Here is a 26,401-nt window from a genome sequence, read left to right as displayed (position 1 = left end):
TGAATTTCGTAGTCTTAAAAAACAAATCGAGAATAGACTTTCTGCATGCAAAAAACACTCTGAAACCTCGTCCCTGGGTGGGCTTGAACCACCAACCTTCCGGTTAACAGCCAAACGCGCTAACCAATTGCGCCACAGAGACAGCTACACGGGATCACTTGCTGTTCCATGTTTAAGGAATTTATGAATTTCGTAGTCTTAAAAAACAAATCGAGAATAGACTTTCTGCATGCAAAAAACACTCTGAAACCTCGTCCCTGGGTGGGCTTGAACCACCAACCTTCTGGTTAACAGCCGAACGCGCTAACCAATTGCGCCACAGAGACAGCTACACGGGATCACTTGCTGTTCCATGTTTAACGAATTTATGAAATTCGCTGTCTTAAAAAAACAAATCTAGAACAGACATTTTGCAAGCAAAAAATTCTCCAAAACCACATCACTGCGTGGACTTGAACCACCAACCTTCCGGTTAACAGACAAACGCACTAACCAATTGCGCCACAGAGACAGCTACACGGGATGACTTGCTGTTCCATGTTTAACGAATTTATGAAATTCGCTGTCTTAAAAAAACAAATCTAGAACAGACATTTTGCAAGCAAAAAATTCTCCAAAAACACATCACTGCGTGGACTTGAGCCAACAACCATTTGGTTACCAGCCAAACGCACTAACCCATTGCGCCACAGAGACAGATGCAAGAAGCAACGTGCTGTTCCATGTTTAAGGAATTTATGAATTTCGTAGTCTTAAAAAACAAATCGAGAATAGACTTTCTGCATGCAAAAAACACTCTGAAACCTCGTCCCTGGGTGGGCTTGAACCACCAACCTCCCAGTTAACAGCCGAACGCGCTAACCAATTGCGCCACAGAGACAGCTACACGGGATCACTTGCTGTTCCATGTTTAACGAATTTATGAAATTCGCTGTCTTAAAAAAACAAATCTAGAACAGACATTTTGCAAGCGAAAAATTGTCCAAAGACACATCACTGCGTGGACTTGAACCAACAACCATTTGGTTACCAGCCAAACGCACTAACCCATTGCGCCACAGAGACAGCTACAAGCAACCACTTGCTGTTCCATGTTTTAGGAATTTATGAATTTCGTAGTCTTAAAAAACTAATCTAGAACAGACATTCTGCAAGAAAAAAACGCTCCAAAACCACAATTCTGGGTGGGCTTGATCCACCAACCGTTTAGTGACCAGCCAAACACACTAACCAATTGCGCCACAGAGACAGCTACAAGGGACCACTTGCTTTTCCATGTTTAACGAATTTATGAAATTCGCTGTCTTAAAAAAACAAATCTTGAACAGACATTTTGCAAGCACAAAATTCTCCAAAACACATCACTGCGTGGACTTGAACCAACAACCATTTGGTTACCAGCCAAACGCACTAACCCATTGCGCCACAGAGATAGCTACAAGCAACCACTTGCTGTTCCATGTTTAAGGAATTTATGAAATTCGCTGTCTTAAAAAACAAATCTAGAACAGACATTCTGCAAGAAAAAAACTCTCCAAAACCACGATTCTGGGTGGGCTTGAACCACCAACCGTTTAGTGACCAGCCAAACACACTAACCAATTGCGCCACAGAGACAGCTACAAGGGCCCACTTGCTGTTCCATGTTCAAGGAATTTATGAATTTCGTATTCTTAAAAAACAAATCGAGAATAGACTTTCTGCATGCAAAAAACACTCTGAAACCTCGTCCCTGGGTGGGCTTGAACCACCAACCTTCCGGTTAACAGCCGAACGCGCTAACCAATTGCGCCACAGAGACAGCTACACGGGATCACTTGCTGTTCCATGTTTAAGGAATTTATGAATTTCGTAGTCTTAAAAAACAAATCGAGAATAGACTTTCTGCATGCAAAAAACACTCTGAAACCTCGTCCCTGGGTGGGCTTGAACCACCAACCTTCCGGTTAACAGCCAAACGCGCTAACCAATTGCGCCACAGAGACAGCTACACGGGATCACTTGCTGTTCCATGTTTAAGGAATTTATGAATTTCGTAGTCTTAAAAAACAAATCGAGAATAGACTTTCTGCATGCAAAAAACACTCTGAAACCTCGTCCCTGGGTGGGCTTGAACCACCAACCTTCTGGTTAACAGCCGAACGCGCTAACCAATTGCGCCACAGAGACAGCTACACGGGATCACTTGCTGTTCCATGTTTAAGGAATTTATGAATTTCGTAGTCTTAAAAAACAAATCGAGAATAGACTTTCTGCATGCAAAAAACACTCTGAAACCTCGTCCCTGGGTGGGCTTGAACCACCAACCTTCTGGTTAACAGCCAAACGCGCTAACCAAATGCGCCACAGAGACAGCTACACGGGATCACTTGCTGTTCCATGTTTAACGAATTTATGAAATTCGCTGTCTCAAAAAAACAAATCTAGAACAGACATTTTTCAAGCAAAAAAATTCTCCAAAAACACATCACTGCGTGGACTTGAACCAACAACCATTTGGTTACCAGCCAAACGCACTAACCCATCGCGCCACAGAGATAGCTACAAGCAACCACTTGCTGTTCCATGTTTTAGGAATTTATGAATTTCGTAGTCTTAAAAACAAATCTAGAACAGACATTCTGCAAGAAAAAAACTCTCCAAAACCACAATTCTGGGTGGGCTTGAACCACCAACCGTTTAGTAACCAGCCAAACACACTAACCAATTGCGCCACAGAGACAGCTACAAGGGACCACTTGCTGTTCCATGTTTAAGGAATTTATGAAATTCGCTGTCTTAAAAACAAATCTAGAACAGACATTCTGCAGGAAAAAAACTCTCCAAAACCACAATTCTGGGTGGGCTTGAACCACCAACCGTTTAGTGACCAGCCAAACACACTAACCAAGTGCGCCACAGAGACAGCTACAAGGGACCACTTGCTGTTCCATGTTCAAGGAATTTATGAAATTCGCTGTCTTAAAAAACAAATCGAGAATAGACTTTCTGCATGCAAAAAACACTCTGAAACCTCGTCCCTGGGTGGGCTTGAACCACCAACCTTCCGGTTAACAGCCGAACGCGCTAACCAATTGCGCCACAGCGACAGCTTCACGGGATCACTTGCTGTTCCATGTTTAACGAATTTATGAAATTCGCTGTCTTAAAAAAAACAAATCTAGAACAGACATTTTGCAAGCAAAAAATTATCCAAAAACACATCACTGCGTGGACTTGAACCAACAACCATTATGGTTACCAGCCAAATGCACTAACCCATTGCGCCACAGAGACAGCTGCAAGAAGCAACGTGCTGTTCCATGTTTAAGGAATTAATGACATTCGCTGTGGTAAAAACGAATCGAGAATAGACTTTCTGCATGCAAAAAACACTCTGAAACCTCGTCCCTGGGTGGGCTTGAACCACCAACCTTCTGGTTAACAGCCAAACGCGCTAACCAATTGCGCCACAGAGACAGCTACACGGGATCACTTGCTGTTCCATGTTTAAGGAATTCATGAAATTCGCTGTCTTAAAAAACAAATCTAGAACAGACATTCTGCAGGAAAAAAAACTCTCCAAAACCACAATTCTGGGTGGGCTTGAACCACCACCCGTTTAGTGACCAGCCAAACACACTAACCAATTGCGCCACAGAGACAGCTACAAGGGACCACTTTCTGTTCCATGTTTAAGGAATTTATGAAATTCGCTGTCTTAAAAAAACAAATCTAGAACAGACATTTTGCAAGCAAAAAAATTCTCCAAAAACACATCACTGCGTGGACTTGAACCAACAACCATTCTGGTTACCAGCCAACCGCACTAACCTATTGCGCCACAGAGACAGCTGCAAGAAGCAACGTGCTGTTCCATGTTTAAGGAATTAATGACATTCGCTGTGGGAAAAACGAATCGAGAATAGACTTTCTGCATGCAAAAAACACTCTGAAACCTCGTCCCTGGGTGGGCTTGAACCACCAACCTTCTGGTTAACAGCCAAACGCGCTAACCAATTGCGCCACAGAGACAGCTACACGGGATCACTTGCTGTTCCATGTTTAAGGAATTCATGAAATTCGCTGTCTTAAAAAACAAATCTAGAACAGACATTGCAGGAAAAAAACTCTCCAAAACCACAATTCTGGGTGGGCTTGAACCACCAACCGTTTAGTGACCAGCCAAACACACTAACCAATTGCGCCACAGAGACAGCTACAAGGGACCACTTGCTGTTCCATGTTCAAGGAATTTATGAATTTCGTAGTCTTAAAAAACAAATCGAGAATAGACTTTCTGCATGCAAAAAACACTCTGAAACCTCGTCCCTGGGTGGGCTTGAACCACCAACCTTCCGGTTAACAGCCGAACGCGCTAACCAATTGCGCCACAGAGACAGCTACACGGAATCACTTGCTGTTCCATGTTTAACGAATTTATGAAATTCGGTGTCTTAAAAAAACAAATCTAGAACAGACATTTTGCAAGCAAAAAAATTCTCCAAAAACACATCACTGCGTGGACTTGAACCAACAACCATTTGGTTACCAGCCAAACGCACTAACCCATCACGCCACAGAGACAGCTACAAGCAACCACTTGCTGTTCCATGTTTTAGGAATTTATGAATTTCGTAATCTTAAAAAACAAATCTAGAACAGACATTCTGCAGGAAAAAAACTCTCCAAAACCACAATTCTGGGTGGGCTTGAACCACCAACCGTTTAGTGACCAGCCAAACACACTAACCAATTGCGCCACAGAGACAGCTACAAGGGACCACTTGCTGTTCCATGTTCAAGGAATTTATGAATTTCGTAGTCTTAAAAAACAAATCGAGAATAGACTTTCTGCATGCAAAAAACACTCTGAAACCTCGTCCCTGGGTGGGCTTGAACCACCAACCTTCCGGTTAACAGCCGAACGCGCTAACCAATTGCGCCACAGAGACAGCTACACGGAATCACTTGCTGTTCCATGTTTAACGAATTTATGAAATTCGGTGTCTTAAAAAAACAAATCTAGAACAGACATTCTGCAGGAAAAAAACTCTCCAAAACCACAATTCTGGGTGGGCTTGAACCACCAACCGTTTAGTGACCAGCCAAACACACTAACCAATTGCGCCACAGAGACAGCTACAAGGGACCACTTGCTGTTCCATGTTTAAGGAATTTATGAAATTCGCTGTCTTAAAAAACAAATCTAGAACAGACATTCTGCAAGAAAAAAACTCTCCAAAACCACGATTCTGGGTGGGCTTGAACCACCAACCGTTTAGTGACCAGCCAAACACACTAACCAATTGCGCCACAGAGACAGCTACAAGGGCCCACTTGCTGTTCCATGTTCAAGGAATTTATGAATTTCGTATTCTTAAAAAACAAATCGAGAATAGACTTTCTGCATGCAAAAAACACTCTGAAACCTCGTCCCTGGGTGGGCTTGAACCACCAACCTTCCGGTTAACAGCCGAACGCGCTAACCAATTGCGCCACAGAGACAGCTACACGGGATCACTTGCTGTTCCATGTTTAAGGAATTTATGAATTTCGTAGTCTTAAAAAACAAATCGAGAATAGACTTTCTGCATGCAAAAAACACTCTGAAACCTCGTCCCTGGGTGGGCTTGAACCACCAACCTTCCGGTTAACAGCCAAACGCGCTAACCAATTGCGCCACAGAGACAGCTACACGGGATCACTTGCTGTTCCATGTTTAAGGAATTTATGAATTTCGTAGTCTTAAAAAACAAATCGAGAATAGACTTTCTGCATGCAAAAAACACTCTGAAACCTCGTCCCTGGGTGGGCTTGAACCACCAACCTTCTGGTTAACAGCCGAACGCGCTAACCAATTGCGCCACAGAGACAGCTACACGGGATCACTTGCTGTTCCATGTTTAACGAATTTATGAAATTCGCTGTCTTAAAAAAACAAATCTAGAACAGACATTTTGCAAGCAAAAAATTCTCCAAAACCACATCACTGCGTGGACTTGAACCACCAACCTTCCGGTTAACAGACAAACGCACTAACCAATTGCGCCACAGAGACAGCTACACGGGATGACTTGCTGTTCCATGTTTAACGAATTTATGAAATTCGCTGTCTTAAAAAAACAAATCTAGAACAGACATTTTGCAAGCAAAAAATTCTCCAAAAACACATCACTGCGTGGACTTGAGCCAACAACCATTTGGTTACCAGCCAAACGCACTAACCCATTGCGCCACAGAGACAGATGCAAGAAGCAACGTGCTGTTCCATGTTTAAGGAATTTATGAATTTCGTAGTCTTAAAAAACAAATCGAGAATAGACTTTCTGCATGCAAAAAACACTCTGAAACCTCGTCCCTGGGTGGGCTTGAACCACCAACCTCCCAGTTAACAGCCGAACGCGCTAACCAATTGCGCCACAGAGACAGCTACACGGGATCACTTGCTGTTCCATGTTTAACGAATTTATGAAATTCGCTGTCTTAAAAAAACAAATCTAGAACAGACATTTTGCAAGCGAAAAATTGTCCAAAGACACATCACTGCGTGGACTTGAACCAACAACCATTTGGTTACCAGCCAAACGCACTAACCCATTGCGCCACAGAGACAGCTACAAGCAACCACTTGCTGTTCCATGTTTTAGGAATTTATGAATTTCGTAGTCTTAAAAAACTAATCTAGAACAGACATTCTGCAAGAAAAAAACGCTCCAAAACCACAATTCTGGGTGGGCTTGATCCACCAACCGTTTAGTGACCAGCCAAACACACTAACCAATTGCGCCACAGAGACAGCTACAAGGGACCACTTGCTTTTCCATGTTTAACGAATTTATGAAATTCGCTGTCTTAAAAAAACAAATCTTGAACAGACATTTTGCAAGCACAAAATTCTCCAAAACACATCACTGCGTGGACTTGAACCAACAACCATTTGGTTACCAGCCAAACGCACTAACCCATTGCGCCACAGAGATAGCTACAAGCAACCACTTGCTGTTCCATGTTTAAGGAATTTATGAAATTCGCTGTCTTAAAAAACAAATCTAGAACAGACATTCTGCAAGAAAAAAACTCTCCAAAACCACGATTCTGGGTGGGCTTGAACCACCAACCGTTTAGTGACCAGCCAAACACACTAACCAATTGCGCCACAGAGACAGCTACAAGGGCCCACTTGCTGTTCCATGTTCAAGGAATTTATGAATTTCGTATTCTTAAAAAACAAATCGAGAATAGACTTTCTGCATGCAAAAAACACTCTGAAACCTCGTCCCTGGGTGGGCTTGAACCACCAACCTTCCGGTTAACAGCCGAACGCGCTAACCAATTGCGCCACAGAGACAGCTACACGGGATCACTTGCTGTTCCATGTTTAAGGAATTTATGAATTTCGTAGTCTTAAAAAACAAATCGAGAATAGACTTTCTGCATGCAAAAAACACTCTGAAACCTCGTCCCTGGGTGGGCTTGAACCACCAACCTTCCGGTTAACAGCCAAACGCGCTAACCAATTGCGCCACAGAGACAGCTACACGGGATCACTTGCTGTTCCATGTTTAAGGAATTTATGAATTTCGTAGTCTTAAAAAACAAATCGAGAATAGACTTTCTGCATGCAAAAAACACTCTGAAACCTCGTCCCTGGGTGGGCTTGAACCACCAACCTTCTGGTTAACAGCCGAACGCGCTAACCAATTGCGCCACAGAGACAGCTACACGGGATCACTTGCTGTTCCATGTTTAACGAATTTATGAAATTCGCTGTCTTAAAAAAACAAATCTAGAACAGACATTTTGCAAGCAAAAAATTCTCCAAAACCACATCACTGCGTGGACTTGAACCACCAACCTTCCGGTTAACAGACAAACGCACTAACCAATTGCGCCACAGAGACAGCTACACGGGATGACTTGCTGTTCCATGTTTAACGAATTTATGAAATTCGCTGTCTTAAAAAAACAAATCTAGAACAGACATTTTGCAAGCAAAAAATTCTCCAAAAACACATCACTGCGTGGACTTGAGCCAACAACCATTTGGTTACCAGCCAAACGCACTAACCCATTGCGCCACAGAGACAGATGCAAGAAGCAACGTGCTGTTCCATGTTTAAGGAATTTATGAATTTCGTAGTCTTAAAAAACAAATCGAGAATAGACTTTCTGCATGCAAAAAACACTCTGAAACCTCGTCCCTGGGTGGGCTTGAACCACCAACCTCCCAGTTAACAGCCGAACGCGCTAACCAATTGCGCCACAGAGACAGCTACACGGGATCACTTGCTGTTCCATGTTTAACGAATTTATGAAATTCGCTGTCTTAAAAAAACAAATCTAGAACAGACATTTTGCAAGCGAAAAATTGTCCAAAGACACATCACTGCGTGGACTTGAACCAACAACCATTTGGTTACCAGCCAAACGCACTAACCCATTGCGCCACAGAGACAGCTACAAGCAACCACTTGCTGTTCCATGTTTTAGGAATTTATGAATTTCGTAGTCTTAAAAAACTAATCTAGAACAGACATTCTGCAAGAAAAAAACGCTCCAAAACCACAATTCTGGGTGGGCTTGATCCACCAACCGTTTAGTGACCAGCCAAACACACTAACCAATTGCGCCACAGAGACAGCTACAAGGGACCACTTGCTTTTCCATGTTTAACGAATTTATGAAATTCGCTGTCTTAAAAAAACAAATCTTGAACAGACATTTTGCAAGCACAAAATTCTCCAAAACACATCACTGCGTGGACTTGAACCAACAACCATTTGGTTACCAGCCAAACGCACTAACCCATTGCGCCACAGAGATAGCTACAAGCAACCACTTGCTGTTCCATGTTTTAGGAATTTATGAATTTCGTAGTCTTAAAAAACAAATCTAGAACAGACATTCTGCAAGAAAAAAACTCTCCAAAACCACAATTCTGGGTGGGCTTGATCCACCAACCGTTTAGTGACCAGCCAAACACACTAACCAATTGCGCCACAGAGACAGCTACAAGGGACCACTTGCTTTTCCATGTTTAACGAATTTATGAAATTCGCTGTCTTAAAAAAACAAATCTTGAACAGACATTTTGCAAGCAAAAAAATTCTCCAAAAACACATCACTGCGTGGACTTGAACCAACAACCATTTGGTTACCAGCCAAACGCACTAACCCATTGCGCCACAGAGACAGCTGCAAGAAGCAACGTGCTGTTCCATGTTTAAGGAATTAATGACATTCGCTGTGGTAAAAACGAATCGAGAATAGACTTTCTGCATGCAAAAAACACTCTGAAACCTCGTCCCTGGGTGGGCTTGCACCACCAACCTTCTGGTTAACAGCCAAACGCGCTAACCAATTGCGCCACAGAGACAGCTACACGGGATCACTTGCTGTTCCATGTTTAACGAATTTATGAAATTCGCTGTCTTAAAAAAAACAAATCTAGAACAGACATTTTGCAAGCAAAAAAATTCTCCAAAAACACATCACTGCGTGGACTTGAACCAACAACCACTTGGTTACCAGCCAAACGCACTAACCCATCGCGCCACAGAGATAGCTACAAGCAACCACTTGCTGTTCCAGGTTTTAGGAATTCATGAATTTCGTAATCTTAAAAAACAAATCTAGAACAGACATTCTGCAGGAAAAAACTCTCCAAAACCACAATTCTGGGTGGGCTTGAACCACCAACCGTTTAGTGACCAGCCAAACACACTAACCAATTGCGCCACAGAGACAGCTACAAGGGACCACTTGCTGTTCCATGTTTAAGGAATTTATGAAATTCGCTGTCTTAAAAAACAAATCTAGAACAGACATTCTGCAAGAAAAAAACTCTCCAAAACCACAATTCTGGGTGGGCTTGAACCACCAACCGTTTAGTGACCAGCCAAACACACTAACCAATTGCGCCACAGAGACAGCTACAAGGGACCACTTGCTGTTCCATGTTCAAGGAATTTATGAATTTCGTAGTCTTAAAAAACAAATCGAGAATAGACTTTCTGCATGCAAAAAACACTCTGAAACCTCGTCCCTGGGTGGGCTTGAACCACCAACCTCCCAGTTAACAGCCGAACGCGCTAACCAATTGCGCCACAGAGACAGCTACACGGGATCACTTGCTGTTCCATGTTTAACGAATTTATGAAATTCGCTGTCTTAAAAAAACAAATCTAGAACAGACATTTTGCAAGCGAAAAATTGTCCGAAGACACATCACTGCGTGGACTTGAACCAACAACCATTTGGTTACCAGCCAAACGCACTAACCCATTGCGCCACAGAGACAGCTACAAGCAACCACTTGCTGTTCCATGTTTTAGGAATTTATGAATTTCGTAGTCTTAAAAAACTAATCTAGAACAGACATTCTGCAAGAAAAAAACTCTCCAAAACCACAATTCTGGGTGGGCTTGATCCACCAACCGTTTAGTGACCAGCCAAACACACTAACCAATTGCGCCACAGAGACAGCTACAAGGGACCACTTGCTTTTCCATGTTTAACGAATTTATGAAATTCGCTGTCTTAAAAAAACAAATCTTGAACAGACATTTTGCAAGCACAAAATTCTCCAAAACACATCACTGCGTGGACTTGAACCAACAACCATTTGGTTACTAGCCAAACGCACTAACCCATTGCGCCACAGAGACAGCTGCAAGAAGCAACGTGCTGTTCCATGTTTAAGGAATTAATGACATTCGCTGTGGTAAAAACGAATCGAGAATAGACTTTCTGCATGCAAAAAACACTCTGAAACCTCGTCCCTGGGTGGGCTTGAACCACCAACCTTCTGGTTAACAGCCAAACGCGCTAACCAATTGCGCCACAGAGACAGCTACACGGGATCACTTGCTGTTCCATGTTTAACGAATTTATGAAATTCGCTGTCTTAAAAAACAAATCTAGAACAGACATTCTGCAAGAAAAAAACTATCCAAAACCACAATTCTGGGTGGGCTTGAACCACCAACCGTTTAGTGACCAGCCAAACACACTAACCAATTGCGCCACAGAGACAGCTACAAGGGACCACTTGCTGTTCCATGTTCAAGGAATTTATGAATTTCGTAGTCTTAAAAAACAAATCGAGAATAGACTTTCTGCATGCAAAAAACACTCTGAAACCTCGTCCCTGGGTGGGCTTGAACCACCAACCTTCCGGTTAACAGCCGAACGCGCTAACCAATTGCGCCACAGAGACAGCTACACGGGATCACTTGCTGTTCCATGTTTAACGAATTTATGAAATTCGGTGTCTTAAAAAAACAAATCTAGAACAGACATTTTGCAAGCAAAAAAATTCTCCAAAAACACATCACTGCGTGGACTTGAACCAACAACCATTTGGTTACCAGCCAAACGCACTAACCCATCACGCCACAGAGATAGCTACAAGCAACCACTTGCTGTTCCATGTTTTAGGAATTCATGAATTTCGTAATCTTAAAAAACAAATCTAGAACAGACATTCTGCAGGAAAAAAACTCTCCAAAACCACAATTCTGGGTGGGCTTGAACCACCAACCGTTTAGTGACCAGCCAAACACACTAACCAATTGCACCACAGAGACAGCTACAAGGGACCACTTGCTGTTCCATGTTTAAGGAATTTATGAAATTCGCTGTCTTAAAAAACAAATCTAGAACAGACATTCTGCAAGAAAAAAACTCTCCAAAACCACAATTCTGGGTGGGCTTGAACCACCAACCGTTTAGTGACCAGCCAAACACACTAACCAATTGTGCCACAGAGACAGCTACAAGGGCCCACTTGCTGTTCCATGTTCAAGGAATTTATGAATTTCGTATTCTTAAAAAACAAATCGAGAATAGACTTTCTGCATGCAAAAAACACTCTGAAACCTCGTCCCTGGGTGGGCTTGAACCACCAACCTTCCGGTTAACAGCCGAACGCGCTAACCAATTGCGCCACAGAGACAGCTACACGGGATCACTTGCTGTTCCATGTTTAAGGAATTTATGAATTTCGTAGTCTTAAAAAACAAATCGAGAATAGACTTTCTGCATGCAAAAAACACTCTGAAACCTCGTCCCTGGGTGGGCTTGAACCACCAACCTTCCGGTTAACAGCCAAACGCGCTAACCAATTGCGCCACAGAGACAGCTGCACGGGATCACTTGCTGTTCCATGTTTAACGAATTTATGAAATTCGCTGTCTTAAAAAAACAAATCTAGAACAGACATTTTGCAAGCAAAAAATTCTCCAAAACCACATCACTGCGTGGACTTGAACCACCAACCTTCCGGTTAACAGACGAACGCACTAACCAATTGCGCCACAGAGACAGCTGCACGGGATGACTTGCTGTTCCATGTTTAACGAATTTATGAAATTCGCTGTCTTAAAAAAACAAATCTAGAACAGACATTTTGCAAGCAAAAAATTCTCCAAAAACACATCACTGCGTGGACTTGAACCAACAACCATTTGGTTACCAGCCAAACGCACTAACCCATTGCGCCACAGAGACAGATGCAAGAAGCAACGTGCTGTTCCATGTTTAAGGAATTTATGAATTTCGTAGTCTTAAAAAACAAATCGAGAATAGACTTTCTGCATGCAAAAAACACTCTGAAACCTCGTCCCTGGGTGGGCTTGAACCACCAACCTTCCAGTTAACAGCCGAACGCGCTAACCAATTGCGCCACAGAGACAGCTACACGGGATCACTTGCTGTTCCATGTTTAACGAATTTATGAAATTCGCTGTCTTAAAAAAACAAATCTAGAACAGACATTTTGCAAGCGAAAAATTGTCCAAAGACACATCACTGCGTGGACTTGAACCAACAACCATTTGGTTACCAGCCAAACGCACTAACCCATTGCGCCACAGAGACAGCTACAAGCAACCACTTGCTGTTACATGTTTTAGGAATTTATGAATTTCGTAGTCTTAAAAAACTAATCTAGAACAGACATTCTGCAAGAAAAAAACTCTCCAAAACCACAATTTTGTGTGGGCTTGATCCACCAACCGTTTAGTGACCAGCCAAACACACTAACCAATTGCGCCACAGAGACAGCTACAAGGGACCACTTGCTTTTCCATGTTTAACGAATTTATGAAATTCGCTGTCTTAAAAAAACAAATCTTGAACAGACATTTTGCAAGCACAAAATTCTCCAAAACACATCACTGCGTGGACTTGAACCAACAACCATTTGGTTACCAGCCAAACGCACTAACCCATTGCGCCACAGAGATAGCTACAAGCAACCACTTGCTGTTCCATGTTTTAGGAATTTATGAATTTCGTAGTCTTAAAAAACAAATCTAGAACAGACATTCTGCAAGAAAAAAACTCTCCAAAACCACAATTCTGGGTGGGCTTGATCCACCAACCGTTTAGTGACCAGCCAAACACACTAACCAATTGCGCCACAGAGACAGCTACAAGGGACCACTTGCTTTTCCATGTTTAACGAATTTATGAAATTCGCTGTCTTAAAAAAACAAATCTTGAACAGACATTTTGCAAGCACAAAATTCTCCAAAACACATCACTGCGTGGACTTGAACCAACAACCATTTGGTTACCAGCCAAACGCACTAACCCATTGCGCCACAGAGACAGCTGCAAGAAGCAACGTGCTGTTCCATGTTTAAGGAATTAATGACATTCGCTGTGGTAAAAACGAATCGAGAATAGACTTTCTGCATGCAAAAAACACTCTGAAACCTCGTCCCTGGGTGGGCTTGAACCACCAACCTTCTGGTTAACAGCCAAACGCGCTAACCAATTGCGCCACAGAGACAGCTACACGGGATCACTTGCTGTTCCATGTTTAACGAATTTATGAAATTCGCTGTCTTAAAAAAAACAAATCTAGAACAGACATTTTGCAAGCAAAAAAATTCTCCAAAAACACATCACTGCGTGGACTTGAACCAACAACCATTTGGTTACCAGCCAAACGCACTAACCCATCGCGCCACAGAGATAGCTACAAGCAACCACTTGCTGTTCCAGGTTTTAGGAATTCATGAATTTCGTAATCTTAAAAAACAAATCTAGAACAGACATTCTGCAGGAAAAAACTCTCCAAAACCACAATTCTGGGTGGGCTTGAACCACCAACCGTTTAGTGACCAGCCAAACACACTAACCAATTGCGCCACAGAGACAGCTACAAGGGACCACTTGCTGTTCCATGTTTAAGGAATTTATGAAATTCGCTGTCTTAAAAAACAAATCTAGAACAGACATTCTGCAAGAAAAAAACTCTCCAAAACCACAATTCTGGGTGGGCTTGAACCACCAACCGTTTAGTGACCAGCCAAACACACTAACCAATTGCGCCACAGAGACAGCTACAAGGGACCACTTGCTGTTCCATGTTCAAGGAATTTATGAATTTCGTAGTCTTAAAAAACAAATCGAGAATAGACTTTCTGCATGCAAAAAACACTCTGAAACCTCGTCCCTGGGTGGGCTTGAACCACCAACCTTCCGGTTAACAGCCGAACGCGCTAACCAATTGCGCCACAGAGACAGCTACACGGGATCACTTGCTGTTCCATGTTTAACGAATTTATGAAATTCGGTGTCTTAAAAAAACAAATCTAGAACAGACATTTTGCAAGCAAAAAAATTCTCCAAAAACACATCACTGCGTGGACTTGAACCAACAACCATTTGGTTACCAGCCAAACGCACTAACCCATCACGCCACAGAGATAGCTACAAGCAACCACTTGCTGTTCCATGTTTTAGGAATTCATGAATTTCGTAATCTTAAAAAACAAATCTAGAACAGACATTCTGCAGGAAAAAAACTCTCCAAAACCACAATTCTGGGTGGGCTTGAACCACCAACCGTTTAGTGACCAGCCAAACACACTAACCAATTGCGCCACAGAGACAGCTACAAGGGACCACTTGCTGTTCCATGTTTAACGAATTTATGAAATTCGCTGTCTTTAAAAACAAATCTAGAACAGACATTCTGCAAGAAAAAAACTCTCCAAAACCACAATTCTGGGTGGGCTTGAACCACCAACCGTTTAGTGACCAGCCAAACACACTAACCAATTGCGCCACAGAGACAGCTACAAGGGCCCACTTGCTGTTCCATGTTCAAGGAATTTATGAATTTCGTATTCTTAAAAAACAAATCGAGAATAGACTTTCTGCATGCAAAAAACACTCTGAAACCTCGTCCCTGGGTGGGCTTGAACCACCAACCTTCCGGTTAACAGCCGAACGCGCTAACCAATTGCGCCACAGAGACAGCTACACGGGATCACTTGCTGTTCCATGTTTAAGGAATTTATGAATTTCGTAGTCTTAAAAAACAAATCGAGAATAGACTTTCTGCATGCAAAAAACACTCTGAAACCTCGTCCCTGGGTGGGCTTGAACCACCAACCTTCCGGTTAACAGCCAAACGCGCTAACCAATTGTGCCACAGAGACAGCTACACGGGATCACTTGCTGTTCCATGTTTAACGAATTTATGAAATTCGCTGTCTTAAAAAAACAAATCTAGAACAGACATTTTGCAAGCAAAAAATTCTCCAAAACCACATCACTGCGTGGACTTGAACCACCAACCTTCCGGTTAACAGACGAACGCACTAACCAATTGCGCCACAGAGACAGCTGCACGGGATGACTTGCTGTCCCATGTTTAACGAATTTATGAAATTCGCTGTCTTAAAAAAACAAATCTAGAACAGACATTTTGCAAGCAAAAAATTCTCCAAAAACACATCACTGCGTGGACTTGAACCAACAACCATTTGGTTACCAGCCAAACGCACTAACCCATTGCGCCACAAAGACAGATGCAAGAAGCAACGTGCTGTTCCGTGTTTAAGGAATTTATGAATTTCGTAGTCTTAAAAAACAAATCGAGAATAGACTTTCTGCATGCAAAAAACACTCTGAAACCTCGTCCCTGGGTGGGCTTGAACCACCAACCTTCTGGTTAACAGCCAAACGCGCTAACCAATTGCGCCACAGAGACAGCTACACGGGATCACTTGCTGTTCCATGTTTAACGAATTTATGAAATTCGCTGTCTTAAAAAAAACAAATCTAGAACAGACATTTGGCAAGCAAAAAAATTCTCCAAAAACACATCACTGCATGGACTTGAACCAACAACCATTTGGTTACTAGCCAAACGCACTAACCCATCGCGCCACAGAGATAGCTACAAGCAACCACTTGCTGTTCCATGTTTTAGGAATTTATGAATTTCGTAGTCTTAAAAACAAATCTAGAACAGACATTCTGCAAGAAAAAAACTCTCCAAAACCACAATTCTGGGTGGGCTTGAACCACCAACCGTTTAGTAACCAGCCAAACACACTAACCAATTGCGCCACAGAGACAGCTACAAGGGACCACTTGCTGTTCCATGTTTAAGGAATTTATGAAATTCGCTGTCTTAAAAAACAAATCTAGAACAGACATTCTGCAAGAAAAAAACTCTCCAAAACCACAATTCTGGGTGGGCTTGAACCACCAACCGTTTAGTGACCAGCCAAACACACTAACCAATTGCGCCACAGAGACAGCTACAAGGGACCACTTGCTGTTCCATGTTCAAGGAATTTATGAAATTCGCTGTCTTAAAAAACAAATCGAGAATAGACTTTCTGCATGCAAAAAACACTCTGAAACCTCGTCCCTGGGTGGGCTTGAACCACCACCCTTCCGGTTAACAGCCGAACGCGCTAACCAATTGCGCCACAGAGACAGCTTCACGGGATCACTTGCTGTTCCATGTTCAACGAATTTATGAAATTCGCTGTCTTAAAAAAACAAATCTAGAACAGACATTTTGCAAGCAAAAAATTCTCCAAAAACACATCACTGCATGGACTTGAACCAACAACCATTTGGTTACCAGCCAAACGCACTAACCAATTGTGCCACAGAGACAGCTACAAGCAACCACTTGCTGTTCCATGTTTTAGGAATTTATGAATTTCGTAGTCTTAAAAAACTAATCTAGAACAGACATTCTGCAAGAAAAAAACTCTCCAAAACCACAATTCTGTGTGGGCTTGATCCACCAACCGTTTAGTGACCAGCCAAACACACTAACCAATTGCGCCACAGAGACAGCTACAAGGGACCACTTGCTTTTCCATGTTTAACGAATTTATGAAATTCGCTGTCTTAAAAAAACAAATCTTGAACAGACATTTTGCAAGCACAAAATTCTCCAAAACACATCACTGCGTGGACTTGAACCAACAACCATTTGGTTACCAGCCAAACGCACTAACCCATTGCGCCACAGAGATAGCTACAAGCAACCACTTGCTGTTCCATGTTTTAGGAATTTATGAATTTCGTAGTCTTAAAAAACAAATCTAGAACAGACATTCTGCAAGAAAAAAACTCTCCAAAACCACAATTCTGGGTGGGCTTGATCCACCAACCGTTTAGTGACCAGCCAAACACACTAACCAATTGCGCCACAGAGACAGCTACAAGGGACCACTTGCTTTTCCATGTTTAACGAATTTATGAAATTCGCTGTCTTAAAAAAACAAATCTTGAACAGACATTTTGCAAGCACAAAATTCTCCAAAACACATCACTGCGTGGACTTAAACCAACAACCATTTGGTTACCAGCCAAACGCACTAACCCATTGCGCCACAGAGATAGCTACAAGCAACCACTTGCTGTTCCATGTTTTAGGAATTTATGAATTTCGTAGTCTTAAAAAACAAATCTAGAACAGACATTCTGCAAGAAAAAAACTCTCCAAAACCACAATTCTGGGTGGGCTTGAACCACCAACCTTCCGGTTAACAGCCGAACGCGCTAACCAATTGCGCCACAGAGACAGCTACACGGGATCACTTGCTGTTCCATGTTCAAGGAATTTATGAATTTCGTAGTCTTAAAAAACAAATCGAGAATAGACTTTCTGCATGCAAAAAACACTCTGAAACCTCGTCCCTTGGTGGGCTTGAACCACCAACCTTCCAGTTAACAGCCGAGCGCGCTAACCAATTGTGCCACAGAGACAGCTACACGGGATCACTTGCTGTTCCATGTTTAAGGAATTTATGAATTTCGTAGTCTTAAAAAAACAAATCGAGAATAGACTTTCTGCATGCAAAAAACACTCTGAAACCTCGTCCCTTGGTGGGCTTGAACCACCAACCTTCCGGTTAACAGCCGAACGCGCTAACCAATTGCGCCACAGAGACAGCTACACAGGATGACTTGCTGTTCCATGTTTAACGAATTTATGAAATTCGCTGTCTTAAAAAAACAAATCTAGAACAGACATTTTGCAAGCAAAAAATTATCCAAAAACACATCACTGCGTGGACTCGAACCAACAACCATTTGGTTACCAGCCAAACGCACTAACCCATTGCGCCACAGAGATAGCTACAAGCAACCACTTGCTGTTCCATGTTTTAGGAATTTATGAATTTCGTAGTCTTAAAAAACAAATCTAGAACAGACATTCTGCAAGAAAAAAACTCTCCAAAACCACAATTCTGGGTGGGCTTGAACCACCAACCGTTTAGTGACCAGCCAAACACACTAACCAATTGCGCCACAGAGACAGCTACAAAGGACCACTTGCTGTTCCCTGTTCAAGGAATTTATGAATTTCGTAGTCTTAAAAAACAAATCGAGAATAGACTTTCTGCATGCAAAAAACACTCTGAAACCTCGTCCCTGGGTGGGCTTGAACCACCAACCTTCCGGTTAACAGCCGAACGCGCTAACCAATTGCGCCACAGAGACAGCTACACGGGATCACTTGCTGTTCCATGTTTAAGGAATTTATGAATTTCGTAGTCTTAAAAAACAAATCGAGAATAGACTTTCTGCATGCAAAAAACACTCTGAAACCTCGTCCCTGGGTGGGCTTGAACCACCAACCTTCCGGTTAACAGCAAAACGCGCTAACCAATTGCGCCAAAGAGACAGCTACACGGGATCACTTGCTGTTCCATGTTTAAGGAATTTATGAATTTCGTAGTCTTAAAAAACAAATCGAGAATAGACTTTCTGCATGCAAAAAACACTCTGAAACCTCGTCCCTGGGTGGGCTTGAACCACCAACCTTCCGGTTAACAGCCGAACGCGCTAACCAATTGCGCCACAGAGACAGCTACACGGGATCACTTGCTGTTCCATGTTTAAGGAATTTATGAATTTCGTAGTCTTAAAAAACAAATCGAGAATAGACTTTCTGCATGCAAAAAACACTCTGAAACCTCGTCCCTGGGTGGGCTTGAACCACCAACCTTCCGGTTAACAGCCGAACGCGCTAACCAATTGCGCCACAGAGACAGCTACACGGGATCACTTGCTGTTCCATGTTTAACGAATTTATGAAATTCGCTGTCTTAAAAAAACAAATCTAGAACAGACATTTTGCAAGCAAAAAATTCTCCAAAAACACATCACTGCGTGGACTTGAACCACCAACCTTCCGGTTAACAGCCGAACGCGCTAACCAATTGCGCCACAGAGACAGCTACACGGGATGACTTGCTGTTCCATTTTTAACGAATTTATGAAATTCGCTGTCTTAAAAAAACAAATCTAGAACAGACATTTTGCAAGCAAAAAATTCTCCAAAACACATCACTGCGTGGACTTGAACCAACAACCATTTGGTTACCAGCCAAACGCACTAACCCATTGCGCCACAGAGACAGCTGCAAGGGACCAGTTGCTGTTCCATGTTTTAGGAATTTATGAATTTCGTAGTCTTAAAAAACAAATCTAGAACAGACATTCTGCAAGAAAAAAACTCTCCAAAACCACAATTCTGGGTGGGCTTGAACCACCAACCGTTTAGTGACCAGCCAAACACACTAACCAATTGCGCCACAGAGACAGCTACAAAGGACCACTTGCTGTTCCCTGTTCAAGGAATTTATGAATTTCGTAGTCTTAAAAAACAAATCGAGAATAGACTTTCTGCATGCAAAAAACACTCTGAAACCTCGTCCCTGGGTGGGCTTGAACCACCAACCTTCCGGTTAACAGCCGAACGCACTAACCAATTGCGCCACAGAGACAGCTACACGGGATCACTTGCTGTTCCATGTTTAAGGAATTTATGAATTTCGTAGTCTTAAAAAACAAATCGAGAATAGACTTTCTGCATGCAAAAAACACTCTGAAACCTCGTCCCTGGGTGGGCTTGAACCACCAACCTTCCGGTTAACAGCAAAACGCGCTAACCAATTGCGCCAAAGAGACAGCTACACGGGATCACTTGCTGTTCCATGTTTAAGGAATTTATGAATTTCGTAGTCTTAAAAAACAAATCGAGAATAGACTTTCTGCATGCAAAAAACACTCTGAAACCTCGTCCCTGGGTGGGCTTGAACCACCAACCTTCCGGTTAACAGCCGAACGCGCTAACCAATTGCGCCACAGAGACAGCTACACGGGATCACTTGCTGTTCCATGTTTAAGGAATTTATGAATTTCGTAGTCTTAAAAAACAAATCGAGAATAGACTTTCTGCATGCAAAAAACACTCTGAAACCTCGTCCCTGGGTGGGCTTGAACCACCAACCTTCCGGTTAACAGCAAAACGCGCTAACCAATTGCGCCAAAGAGACAGCTACACGGGATCACTTGCTGTTCCATGTTTAAGGAATTTATGAATTTCGTAGTCTTAAAAAACAAATCGAGAATATACTTTCTGCATGCAAAAAACACTCTGAAACCTCGTCCCTGGGTGGGCTTGAACCACCAACCTTCCGGTTAACAGCCGAACGCGCTAACCAATTGCGCCACAGAGACAGCTACACGGGATCACTTGCTGTTCCATGTTTAACGAATTTATGAAATTCGCTGTCTTAAAAAAACAAATCTAGAACAGACATTTTGCAAGCAAAAAATTCTCCAAAAACACATCACTGCGTGGACTTGAACCACCAACCTTCCGGTTAACAGACGAACGCACTAACCAATTGCGCCACAGAGACAGCTACACGGGATGACTTGCTGTTCCATGTTTAACGAATTTATGAAATTCGCTGTCTTAAAAAAAACAAATCTAGAACAGACATTTTGCAAGCAAAAAATTCTCCAAAAACACATCACTGCGTGGACTTGAACCAACAACCATTTGGTTACCAGCCAAACGCACTAACCCATTGCGCCACAGAGACAGATGCAAGAAGCAACGTGCTGTTCCATGTTTAAGGAATTAGTGACATTCGCTGTGGTAAAAACGAATCGAGAATAGACTTTCTGCATGCAAAAAACACTCTGAAACCTCGTCCCTGGGTGGGCTTGAACCACCAACCTTCCGGTTAACAGCCGAACGCGCTAACCAATTGCGCCACAGAGACAGCTACACGGGATCACTTGCTGTTCCATGTTTAACGAATTTATGAAATTCGCTGTCTTAAAAAAACAAATCTAGAACAGACATTTTGCAAGCAAAAAATTGTCCGAAGACACATCACTGCGTGGACTTGAACCAACAACCATTTGGTTACCAGCCAAACACACTAACCCATTGCGCCACAGAGACAGCTACAAGCAACCACTTGCTGTTCCATGTTTTAGGAATTTATGAATTTCGTAGTCTTAAAAAACAAATCTAGAACAGACATTCTGCAAGAAAAAAACTCTCCAAAACCACAATTCTGGGTTGGCTTGATCCACCAACCGTTTAGTGACCAGCCAAACACACTAACCAATTGCGCCACAGAGACAGCTACAAGGGACCACTTGCTTTTCCATGTTTAACGAATTTATGAAATTCGCTGTCTTAAAAAAACAAATCTAGAACAGACATTTTGCAAGCAAAAAATTATCCAAAGACACATCACTGCGTGGACTTGAACCAACAACCATTTGGTTACCAGCCAAACGCACTAACCCATTGCGCCACAGAGATAGCTACATGCAACCACTTGCTGTTCCATGTTTTAGGAATTTATGAATTTCGTAGTCTTAAAAAACAAATCTAGAACAGACATTCTGCAAGAAAAAAACTCTCCAAAACCACAATTCTGGGTGGGCTTGAACCACCAACCGTTTAGTGACCAGCCAAACACACTAACCAATTGTGCCACAGAGACAGCTACAAGGGACCACTTGCTGTTCCATGTTTAAGGAATTTATGAAATTCGCTGTCTTAAAAAACAAATCTAGAACAGACATTCTGCAAGAAAAAAACTCTCCAAAACCACAATTCTGGGTGGGCTTGAACCACCAACCGTTTAGTACCCAGCCAAACACACTAACCAATTGCGCCACAGAGACAGCTGCAAGGGACCAGTTGCTGTTCCATGTTTAAGGAATTTATGAATTTCGTAGTCTTACAAAACAAATCGAGAATAGACTTTCTGTATGCAAAAAACACTCTGAAACCTCGTCCCTGGGTGGGCTTGAACCACCAACCTTCCGGTTAACAGCCGAACGCGCTAACCAATTGCGCCACAGAGACAGCTACATGGGATCACTTGCTGTTCCATGTTTAACGAATTTATGAAATTCGCTGTCTTAAAAAAACAAATCTAGAACAGACATTTTGCAAGCAAAAAATTCTCCAAAAACGCATCACTGCGTGGACTTGAACCAACAACCATTTGATTACCAGCCAAATGCACTAACCCATTGCGCCACAGAGACAGCTGCAAGAAGCAACGTGCTGTTCCATGTTTAACGAATTAATGACATTCGCTGTGGTAAAAACGAATCGAGAATAGACTTTCTGCATGCAAAAAACACCTGAAACCTCGTCCCTGGGAGGGCTTGAACCACCATCCTTCCGGTTAACAGCCAAACGCGCTAACCAATTGCGCCACAGAGCCAGCTACACGGGATCATTTGCTGTTCCATGTTTAACGAATTTATGAAATTCGTTAAACATAGAACAGCAAGCAGTTCCTTGTAGCTGTGTCTGTGGCGCAATTGGTTAGCGTGTTCGGCTGTTAACCGAAAGGGTGGTGGTTCAAGCCCACCCAGGGATGAAGTTTCTGAGTGTTTTTTGGTTGCAGTAAGTCTATTCTCGATTTGTGTTTTAAGACTACGAAATTCATAAATTCCTAAAACATGGAACAGCAAGTGTTTGCTTGTAGCTGTCTCTGTGGCGCAATTGGTTAGTGTGTTTGGCGAGTAACCAAATGGTTGGTGGTTCAAGCCACCCAGAGATGTGGTTTTGGAGAGTTTTTTGCTCGCAAAATGTCTGTTCTAGATTTGGTTTTTAAGACAGCGAATTTAATAAATTCGTTAAACATGGAACAGCAAGTGCTCTCGTGTAGCTGTCTTTGTGGCGCAATTGGTTAGCGTGTTTGGCTCTTAAACGGAAGGTTGGTGGTTCAAACCCACGCTGGGACGAGGTTTCAGAGTGTTTTTTGCATGCAGAAAGTCTATTCTTGATTCGTATTTACGACAGCGAATGTCATTAATTCCTTAAACATGGAACAGCACGTGGCTTCTCGCAGCTGTCTCTGGCGCAATTAGCTAGCGTGTTCTGCTGTAAACTGTAAAGGTTGGTGGGTCAAGCCCACCCAGAGATGCTGTTTGAAAGTGTATTTTTATTTCACAAAGTCAATACTAGATTCGTTCTTACGACAGCGAATGTCATTAATTCTTAAACATGGAACAGCAAGTGGTTGCTATTAGCTGTCTCTGTGGCGCAATTGGTTAGTGCGTTTGGCTGGTAACCGAATGGTTGGTGATTCAAGTTCCCCCAAGGACGACGTTTCTAAGTGTTTTTTGCTTGCAGAAAGTCTATTCTAGATTTTTTTTAAGACTGCGAATTTCCTAAATTTCTTAAACATGGAACAGCAAGTGGTCCCTTGTAGCTGTCTCTGTGCGCAATTGGTTAGTGTGTTTGGCTGGTAACTAAATGGTTGGTGGTTGAAGCCCACCCAGTAATGCGGTTTTGGAGAGTTTTTTGCTTGCAGAATGTCTGTTCTAGTTTTGTTTTTTAAGACAGCGAATTTTATAAATTCGTTAAACATAGAACAGCCAGCGATCACTCGTAGCTGTCTCTGTGGCGCAATTGGATCGGGCGTTTGGCTGTTAACCGGAAGGTTGGTGGTTCAAGCCCACCCAGGGATGAGGTTTCAGGGTGTTTTTTGCATCCAGAAAGTCTATTCTAGATTCGTTTTTACGACAGCGAATGTCATTAATTCCTTAAACATGGAACAGCAAGTGGCTTCATGCAGCTGTCTCTGGCACAATTAGCTCGCGTGTTCTTCTGTGAACTGTAAAGGTTGGTGGGTCAAGCCCAACCAGAGATGCTGTTTGAAAGTGTATTTTTATTTCACAAAGTAAATTCTAGAATCGTTTTTACGACAGCGAATGTCATTAATTCTTAAACATGGAACAGCAAGAAATTGCCTGCAGCTGTCTCTGTGGCACAATTGGTTAGCGTGTTTGGCTGTTAACCGGAAGGTTGGTGGTTTAAGCCCACCCAGGGACGAGGTTTCAGAGTAGTTTTTGCTTGCCGAAGTCTTTTCTGGATTCGTTGTTACGACAGCGAATGCCATTAATGCCTTAAAAGGTTTACAGCAAGCAGCATCTGTGAGTTGTCTCTGTGGCGCAATTGGTTAGCGCGTTCGGCTGTTAACAGGAAGGTTGGTGGTTTAAGCCCACCCAGGGACGACGTTGCATGCAGAAAGTCTATTCTCGATTCGTTTTTACGACAGCAAATGTCATTAATTCCTTATACATGGGACACCAAGTGGCTTCTTGCAGCTGTCTGTGGCGCAATTAGCTAGCGTGTTCTGCTGTGAACTGTAAAGGTTGCTGGGTCAAGCCCACCCAGAGATGCTGTTTGAAAGTGTATTTTTATTTCACATAGTCAATTCCGGATTCGTTTTTACGACAGCGAATGTCATTAATTCTTAAACATGGAACAGCAAGAAATTGCCTGCAGCTGTCTCTATAGCACAATTGGTTAGCGCATTTGGCTGTTAACTGAAAGGTTTGTGGTTCAAGCCCACCCAGCGACGAAGTTTCTGAGTGTTTTTTGCTTGCAGAAAGTCTATTATAGATTTTTTTTAAGCCTGTGAATTTATTAAAATCCTTTAACATGGAACCGCAAGTGGTTGCTTTTAGCTGTCTCTGTGCGCAATTGTTTAGTGCGTTTGGCTGGTAACCAAATGGTTTGTGGTTCAAGCCCACCCAGGGACGAGGGTTCAGAGTAGTTTTTGCTTGCCGAAGTCTATTCACGATTCGTTGTTACGACAGCGAATGTCATTCATTCCTTAAACATGGAACAGCAAGTAGCATCTGTGAGCTGTCTCTGTGGCACAATTGGTTAACTTCTTCAGCAATTAACCAACAAGGTTGATGCTTCAAACCCACCCAGACATGCTGTTTGAAAGTGCATTTTTAGTTCACAAAGTCAATACTAGATTTTTCTTTTTCAACAGCAAATTTCATAAATTCGTTAACTATGGAACAGCAAGCAGTTCCATGTAGCTGTGTCTGTGGCACAATTGGTTAGTGTGTTTGGCTGTTAACCGAAAGGTTGGTGGTTCAAGCCCACCCAGGGATGAGGTTTCTGTGTGTTTTTTGCTTGCAGAAATTCTATTCAAGATTTTTTTTACGACTGCGAATTTCATAAATTCCTTAAACATGGAATAGCAAGTGGGACCCTTGTAGCTGTCTCTGTGGCGCAATTGGTTAGCGTGTTCGGCTGTTAACCGGAAGGTTGGTGGTTTAAGCCCACCCAGGGACGACGTTGCATGCAGAAAGTCTATTCTCGATTCGTTTTTACGACAGCGAATGTCATTAATTCCTTATACATGGGACAGAAAGTGGCTTCTTGCAGCTGTCTCTGGCGCAACTAGCTAGCGTGTTCTGCTGTGAACTGTAAAGGTTGCTGGGTCAAGCCCACCCAGAGATGCTGTTTGAAAGTGTATTTTTATTTCACATAGTCATTTGCAGATTCGTTTTTACGACAGCGAATGTCATTAATTCTTAAACATGGAACAGCAAGAAACTGCCTGCAGCTGTCTCTGTGGCACAATTGGTTAGCGCATTTGGCTGTTAACTGAAAGGTTTGTGGTTCAAGCCCACTCAGCGACGAAGTTTCTGAGTGTTTTTTGCTTGTAGAAAGTCTATTCTAGATTTTTTTAAGACTGTGAATTTAATAAAATCCTTAAACATAGAACCGCAAGTGGTTGCTTTTAGCTGTCTCTGTGCGCAATTGTTTAGTGCGTTTGGCTGGTAACCAAATGGTTTGTGGTTCAAGCCCACCCAGGGACGAGGGTTCAGAGTAGTTTTTGCTTGCCGAAGTCTATTCACGATTCGTTGTTACGACAGCGAATGTCATTCATTCCTTAAACATGGAACAGCAAGTAGCATCTGTGAGCTGTCTCTGTGGCACAATTGGTTAACTTCTTCAGCAATTAACCAACAAGGTTGATGCTTCAAACCCACCCAG

At 42.6% G+C, this 26,401-nt stretch overlaps 1 protein-coding gene and 39 non-coding genes across 40 annotated transcripts in view; 1 reads left to right on the top strand and 39 right to left on the bottom strand.

The window, feature by feature from the left end:
- Positions 1-26,401, top strand: part of LOC116942134 (lipoxygenase homology domain-containing protein 1-like) — a 145,289-nt gene that overhangs the window by 89,103 nt on the left and 29,785 nt on the right. The window lies entirely within an intron of this gene.
- TRNAN-GUU (transfer RNA asparagine (anticodon GUU)) lies at positions 69-142 on the bottom strand. Its single transcript has one exon. It is a non-coding gene; the product is annotated as a tRNA-Asn (tRNA).
- TRNAN-GUU (transfer RNA asparagine (anticodon GUU)) lies at positions 253-326 on the bottom strand. Its single transcript has one exon. It is a non-coding gene; the product is annotated as a tRNA-Asn (tRNA).
- On the bottom strand, positions 807-880 carry TRNAN-GUU (transfer RNA asparagine (anticodon GUU)). The gene has a single exon. It is a non-coding gene; the product is annotated as a tRNA-Asn (tRNA).
- TRNAN-GUU (transfer RNA asparagine (anticodon GUU)) lies at positions 1,728-1,801 on the bottom strand. The gene has a single exon. It is a non-coding gene; the product is annotated as a tRNA-Asn (tRNA).
- On the bottom strand, positions 1,912-1,985 carry TRNAN-GUU (transfer RNA asparagine (anticodon GUU)). The gene has a single exon. It is a non-coding gene; the product is annotated as a tRNA-Asn (tRNA).
- TRNAN-GUU (transfer RNA asparagine (anticodon GUU)) lies at positions 2,096-2,169 on the bottom strand. The gene has a single exon. It is a non-coding gene; the product is annotated as a tRNA-Asn (tRNA).
- TRNAN-GUU (transfer RNA asparagine (anticodon GUU)) lies at positions 2,280-2,353 on the bottom strand. The gene has a single exon. It is a non-coding gene; the product is annotated as a tRNA-Asn (tRNA).
- Positions 3,016-3,089, bottom strand: TRNAN-GUU (transfer RNA asparagine (anticodon GUU)). Its single transcript has one exon. It is a non-coding gene; the product is annotated as a tRNA-Asn (tRNA).
- On the bottom strand, positions 3,386-3,459 carry TRNAN-GUU (transfer RNA asparagine (anticodon GUU)). Its single transcript has one exon. It is a non-coding gene; the product is annotated as a tRNA-Asn (tRNA).
- Positions 3,941-4,014, bottom strand: TRNAN-GUU (transfer RNA asparagine (anticodon GUU)). The gene has a single exon. It is a non-coding gene; the product is annotated as a tRNA-Asn (tRNA).
- TRNAN-GUU (transfer RNA asparagine (anticodon GUU)) lies at positions 4,307-4,380 on the bottom strand. The gene has a single exon. It is a non-coding gene; the product is annotated as a tRNA-Asn (tRNA).
- Positions 4,861-4,934, bottom strand: TRNAN-GUU (transfer RNA asparagine (anticodon GUU)). Its single transcript has one exon. It is a non-coding gene; the product is annotated as a tRNA-Asn (tRNA).
- On the bottom strand, positions 5,414-5,487 carry TRNAN-GUU (transfer RNA asparagine (anticodon GUU)). Its single transcript has one exon. It is a non-coding gene; the product is annotated as a tRNA-Asn (tRNA).
- On the bottom strand, positions 5,598-5,671 carry TRNAN-GUU (transfer RNA asparagine (anticodon GUU)). Its single transcript has one exon. It is a non-coding gene; the product is annotated as a tRNA-Asn (tRNA).
- TRNAN-GUU (transfer RNA asparagine (anticodon GUU)) lies at positions 5,782-5,855 on the bottom strand. The gene has a single exon. It is a non-coding gene; the product is annotated as a tRNA-Asn (tRNA).
- Positions 6,336-6,409, bottom strand: TRNAN-GUU (transfer RNA asparagine (anticodon GUU)). Its single transcript has one exon. It is a non-coding gene; the product is annotated as a tRNA-Asn (tRNA).
- Positions 7,257-7,330, bottom strand: TRNAN-GUU (transfer RNA asparagine (anticodon GUU)). Its single transcript has one exon. It is a non-coding gene; the product is annotated as a tRNA-Asn (tRNA).
- TRNAN-GUU (transfer RNA asparagine (anticodon GUU)) lies at positions 7,441-7,514 on the bottom strand. The gene has a single exon. It is a non-coding gene; the product is annotated as a tRNA-Asn (tRNA).
- On the bottom strand, positions 7,625-7,698 carry TRNAN-GUU (transfer RNA asparagine (anticodon GUU)). The gene has a single exon. It is a non-coding gene; the product is annotated as a tRNA-Asn (tRNA).
- On the bottom strand, positions 8,179-8,252 carry TRNAN-GUU (transfer RNA asparagine (anticodon GUU)). Its single transcript has one exon. It is a non-coding gene; the product is annotated as a tRNA-Asn (tRNA).
- On the bottom strand, positions 10,023-10,096 carry TRNAN-GUU (transfer RNA asparagine (anticodon GUU)). Its single transcript has one exon. It is a non-coding gene; the product is annotated as a tRNA-Asn (tRNA).
- Positions 10,759-10,832, bottom strand: TRNAN-GUU (transfer RNA asparagine (anticodon GUU)). Its single transcript has one exon. It is a non-coding gene; the product is annotated as a tRNA-Asn (tRNA).
- TRNAN-GUU (transfer RNA asparagine (anticodon GUU)) lies at positions 11,127-11,200 on the bottom strand. Its single transcript has one exon. It is a non-coding gene; the product is annotated as a tRNA-Asn (tRNA).
- Positions 11,865-11,938, bottom strand: TRNAN-GUU (transfer RNA asparagine (anticodon GUU)). The gene has a single exon. It is a non-coding gene; the product is annotated as a tRNA-Asn (tRNA).
- TRNAN-GUU (transfer RNA asparagine (anticodon GUU)) lies at positions 12,049-12,122 on the bottom strand. Its single transcript has one exon. It is a non-coding gene; the product is annotated as a tRNA-Asn (tRNA).
- Positions 12,603-12,676, bottom strand: TRNAN-GUU (transfer RNA asparagine (anticodon GUU)). The gene has a single exon. It is a non-coding gene; the product is annotated as a tRNA-Asn (tRNA).
- Positions 13,707-13,780, bottom strand: TRNAN-GUU (transfer RNA asparagine (anticodon GUU)). The gene has a single exon. It is a non-coding gene; the product is annotated as a tRNA-Asn (tRNA).
- On the bottom strand, positions 14,445-14,518 carry TRNAN-GUU (transfer RNA asparagine (anticodon GUU)). Its single transcript has one exon. It is a non-coding gene; the product is annotated as a tRNA-Asn (tRNA).
- On the bottom strand, positions 15,183-15,256 carry TRNAN-GUU (transfer RNA asparagine (anticodon GUU)). The gene has a single exon. It is a non-coding gene; the product is annotated as a tRNA-Asn (tRNA).
- TRNAN-GUU (transfer RNA asparagine (anticodon GUU)) lies at positions 15,921-15,994 on the bottom strand. The gene has a single exon. It is a non-coding gene; the product is annotated as a tRNA-Asn (tRNA).
- On the bottom strand, positions 16,659-16,732 carry TRNAN-GUU (transfer RNA asparagine (anticodon GUU)). Its single transcript has one exon. It is a non-coding gene; the product is annotated as a tRNA-Asn (tRNA).
- On the bottom strand, positions 18,686-18,759 carry TRNAN-GUU (transfer RNA asparagine (anticodon GUU)). Its single transcript has one exon. It is a non-coding gene; the product is annotated as a tRNA-Asn (tRNA).
- On the bottom strand, positions 19,054-19,127 carry TRNAN-GUU (transfer RNA asparagine (anticodon GUU)). The gene has a single exon. It is a non-coding gene; the product is annotated as a tRNA-Asn (tRNA).
- Positions 19,238-19,311, bottom strand: TRNAN-GUU (transfer RNA asparagine (anticodon GUU)). Its single transcript has one exon. It is a non-coding gene; the product is annotated as a tRNA-Asn (tRNA).
- Positions 19,975-20,048, bottom strand: TRNAN-GUU (transfer RNA asparagine (anticodon GUU)). Its single transcript has one exon. It is a non-coding gene; the product is annotated as a tRNA-Asn (tRNA).
- TRNAN-GUU (transfer RNA asparagine (anticodon GUU)) lies at positions 20,343-20,416 on the bottom strand. Its single transcript has one exon. It is a non-coding gene; the product is annotated as a tRNA-Asn (tRNA).
- On the bottom strand, positions 20,711-20,784 carry TRNAN-GUU (transfer RNA asparagine (anticodon GUU)). The gene has a single exon. It is a non-coding gene; the product is annotated as a tRNA-Asn (tRNA).
- On the bottom strand, positions 21,265-21,338 carry TRNAN-GUU (transfer RNA asparagine (anticodon GUU)). Its single transcript has one exon. It is a non-coding gene; the product is annotated as a tRNA-Asn (tRNA).
- Positions 22,371-22,444, bottom strand: TRNAN-GUU (transfer RNA asparagine (anticodon GUU)). Its single transcript has one exon. It is a non-coding gene; the product is annotated as a tRNA-Asn (tRNA).

Source organism: Petromyzon marinus, chromosome 13 (genome assembly GCF_048934315.1).
Source record: "Petromyzon marinus isolate PM22_M1 ecotype Great Lakes invasive population chromosome 13, UKy_Petmar_22M1.pri1.0, whole genome shotgun sequence".
NCBI lineage: Eukaryota > Metazoa > Chordata > Hyperoartia > Petromyzontiformes > Petromyzontidae > Petromyzon > Petromyzon marinus.
Note: the sequence above shows the minus strand (reverse complement) of the source record. Positions and strands in the feature narration are given on the sequence as shown.